Genomic DNA, 3,881 nt, shown 5'->3' on the forward strand with positions numbered 1-3,881 from the left:
CAGCCTTCCTGTGGTTCTGGATGATGTCCATTTTGTCTTTTAGTTGTATTTTTGAAGTGGTTGTGCGAGGCAGCAATTTCTGGTGTTTACCTATGCCGCCATCTTGGTTTCTCTGGCAGGTGACTTTTTACATACATATTTTTATTGATTTCAGAGAGGAAGGAAGAGGGAGAGATAGAAATATCAATGATGAGAGAGAATCATTGATCAGCTGCCTCTGGCATGCTCCACACTGGGGATGAGCTCACAACACCCGCATGTACCCTGACCAGGAATTGAACCGTGACCTCTTGGTTCATAGGTCAAGGCCCAACCACTGAGCCACACCAGCCAGGCTGGCAGGTGACTTTGTAGAGTCACTGATTCTCTGAGCTTCCATTTTCCTATCTGTCGAATGGAGGTAATAGGCTTCCCTAAATAAAAACATGGTTTCATGGAGGGTTCCTGCATGGGAGACGGTTAGGGCAGCACCTGAGTACAGGGAGCAGCATACAGGCGGGAGCTGTTGTTAGTAATAGGAATACTCGTATCCCACAATGCAGCAGAGCAGGTGGGTGAAAGCTGGGATCAGGCTTGTTAAGACTCAGATTCCAATTTTGACTCAGCTGTCTCCAGGCTGCGGCCTTGAACCAGTGGCTTTACCTCTCTCGACCTCTGCTTCTTCCAACGTAAGAAGACAAGAAGGTCTTCCCCTCAGGTCCTGAATTTTCAGATAAAACATAGTCGGGAAGACTGGAATCAAACACAGCAAAAAATAACAACCTTAAAAAAAAAAAAAAAAGAAGCCAAAACCGGTTTGGCTCAGTGGATAGAGCGTCGGCCTTCGGACTGAAGGGTCCTGGGTTCGATTCCGGTCAAGGGCATGTACCTGGGTTGCGGGCACATCCCCAGTAGGAGATGTGCAAGAGGCAGCTGATCGATGTTTCTCTCTCATCGATGTTTCTAACTCTCTATCTCTCTCCCTTCCTTTCTGTAAAAAAATCAATAAAATATATTTTTAAAAAAAAAGAAAAGAAAAAAAGAAGTGTTGGGCCCTAGCCGGTTTGGCTCAATGGATAGAGCGTCGGCCCACAGACTGAAGGGTCCCAGGTTCGATTCCAGTCAAGGAATCTTGGTTGCAGGCTTTATCCCTGGCCCTGGTCAGGGTGCCGGCAGAAGGCAACCAATCAATGTGTCTCTCTCCCATCAATGTTTCTCTCTCTCTCTGTCTCTCCCCCTCCCTTCCACTCTCTCTAAAAATCAATGGGAAAATATTCTCAGGCATGTGCCCCTGACTGGAATCGAACCCGGGACCATTCAGTTCACAGGCCTGATGCTCTATCCACTGAGCCAAACTGGCTAGGGCTTAAAAAATATTTTTATTGATTGCAGAGAGGAAGGGAGAGGGAGAGAGAGATAGAAACATCAATGAGAATCATTGATCAGCTGCCTCTTGCACGCCCCATACTGGGAATAGAGCCCGCAACTCGGGCATGTGCCCTTGACCAGAATAGAACCAGGGACCCTTCAATCCGCAGGCCAACGCTCTAGTCACTGAGCCAAACCAGCTAGGACTATAAATATTTTTTGAATGGTTCAAGCTGTGTGCTCAGTGGTTGAGCTTCAACCTATGAACCAAGAGGTCACGGTTCGATTCCCAGTCGACAGGAAGCAGCCGGTCTATGGTTCTCTCTCATCATTGATGTTTCTGTCTCTCTCTCCCTCTCCCTTCCTCTCTGAAATTAATAAAAAATATTAAAAATATTTTTGAATGAATAAGAGTAACATTAGGAACAATAATAAAAGCAGCTACATTTGCCTTACTCAGAGTGCAACCCACAGTTCCTGTCACTGAGTGAAAGAATTTACTAGTGATTAATATTTAAGTGAAAGAATAATTCATAGGTGAGGTAAACGTGCGCAGACCCCGTCCTAAAGCCAGAATTGATGGCTGATCTGGACGCTGGGGGCATCAGTCCCCTCCAACAAATGGTGGCCCCAGGTGCCGGGGCTGTGATCACCTCCACTTTCATGACCCCCCTGGACGTGGTGAAGGCCCGCCTGCTGTCTCAACTCCCCGCAGTGACCACTGAGCTGATGCCTCCCTCCGGACTCCGGAGCCTCTTACGCCAAATTGCCCTCCTCCCTCCAACCCACAGGGAAGTGCCTCCTGTACTGCAATGGTGCCCGCTGTGCCACCTGCGTTCAGGACCCCACTCGCTTCACCTGGTGATGACTGTGCCAGCAACTGCCATCTACTTCACGGCCTATGACAACTCAAGGCCTTCGTGTGTGGTCGAGCCCTGGCCTCTGACTTCTATGCACCCATGGTGGCTGGTGCACTGGCCTGCTTGGGCACCCTGACTGTGATAAGGCCCCTAGAGCCTGTAGGGACTAAGCTGCAGGCTCAGCCCGTGTCATACCGGGAGTTGGGTGCCTGAGTCCGAACCTCCGTAGCTCAGGGCGGCTGGCCTCACTGTGGCTGGGCTGGGGCCCCACTGCTCTTCCAGATGTGCCCTCTTCAGCCCTGCACTGGTTCAACTATGAGCTGGTAAAGAGCTGGCTGAGTGGGCGCAGGCCAAAGGACCAGACTTCGGTGGGCATCAGCTTTGTGGCTCGGCATCTCAGGGACGATGGCTGCCATCCTGACTCTACCCTTTGATGTGGCGAAGGCTCAACGCCAGGTTGCGCTGGGAGCGGTAGAGGGTGAGAGAGTGTCACCCGCCCACGTGCACGCTGACTCCACGTGGCTGTGGCTGCTGCTCCTGATCCCGGAGGAGTCTGGCACCAGGGGCCTCTTTGCAGGCTTCCTCCCAACGGTCACCAAGGCCGCCCCCTCCTGTGCCATCATGATCAACACGAGTTGGGCAAAAGCTTCTTTCAGAGGCTCAACCTGAATCAGCCTCTGAGCCTGAGAGGAGCGAGGGGATGAGGGCCGCATCTCTCCCATGGGTGGTGTGGGGCAGGAGACTGAGCCAAGTGCCTGTCCTCGGGGGAGGGGCCCCAAGGGTGCCAGCCCATCCCTGGGGCCTGCCCAGGCCCCCATCAGACAGCTTTCTTCCTGCTGGTCCTCATCCCAAGCCCCAAGGATCATCACTTTTCCACCCAACCCCCCAAGTTCAAGACCAAATCTGTTAACTCTCTCCTCCCCCTGCCCTCTCGCCCATTTTCCTGTGTTTGTTGTGGCTGGGCCTGCCCCCAAGGCCCACAGAACCCGGGACCTGGCCAGTCTGAACCCAATGCTGTTAATTCACTGAGTGTAAGATGAAAAAAAAAAAAAAAGAGAATAATTCATAAATATTTATTGTATAAACGAGGAAAAGAATGAATGATTTGGACAAATATTATTGAGCACCCAGTGCTGGGCACTGGAAATACAAACATGAACAGGACAAAGTCCCTGCTGTATTGGGTCTGACATGCGTGTGGGAGAGACCGGACGACTGGACGGACGGATGGACCGACGTCTGGGTCTCCACCCATCCGCACTCCTGGGCGCAAAGGGAAAGCGAGGCGGGGTAGCAGTGTGGACCGGAGTCCTGCCCCTTTCCTTCCCGCCAGGACTTCTTTTTTTTTTTAAAGTATATTTTATTGATTTTCACAGAGAGGAAGGGAGAGGGATAGAGAGCTAGACACATTGATGAGAGAGAAACATCGATCAGCTGCCTCCCGCACACCCCCCACTGGGGATGTGCCCGCAACCAAGGTACATGCCCTTGACCGGAATCGAACCTGGGACCCTTCAGTCCGCAGGCCGAGGCTCTATCCACTGAGCAAAACCGGTTAGGGCCGCCGGGACTTCTTGTCCGCTGACAGCTCCGCTCACCTGGCGGCCTCCCCTTTAAGACGCGCTCACCTGGGCGCTCACCTGCGCCGGCGCTTCCGCAGGAAGAAGGAAGCGG

General features: G+C 52.3%; 1 pseudogene; it reads left to right on the forward strand.

The window, feature by feature from the left end:
- Nucleotides 1–1,926: 1,926 nt before the first annotated feature.
- Nucleotides 1,927–2,911, forward strand: LOC102253542 (annotated as a pseudogene).
- Nucleotides 2,912–3,881: the final 970 nt, after the last annotated feature.

This window comes from Myotis brandtii, unplaced genomic scaffold, assembly GCF_000412655.1.
Source record: "Myotis brandtii unplaced genomic scaffold, ASM41265v1 scaffold1234, whole genome shotgun sequence".
In the NCBI taxonomy this organism is placed as follows: Eukaryota; Metazoa; Chordata; class Mammalia; order Chiroptera; family Vespertilionidae; genus Myotis; species Myotis brandtii.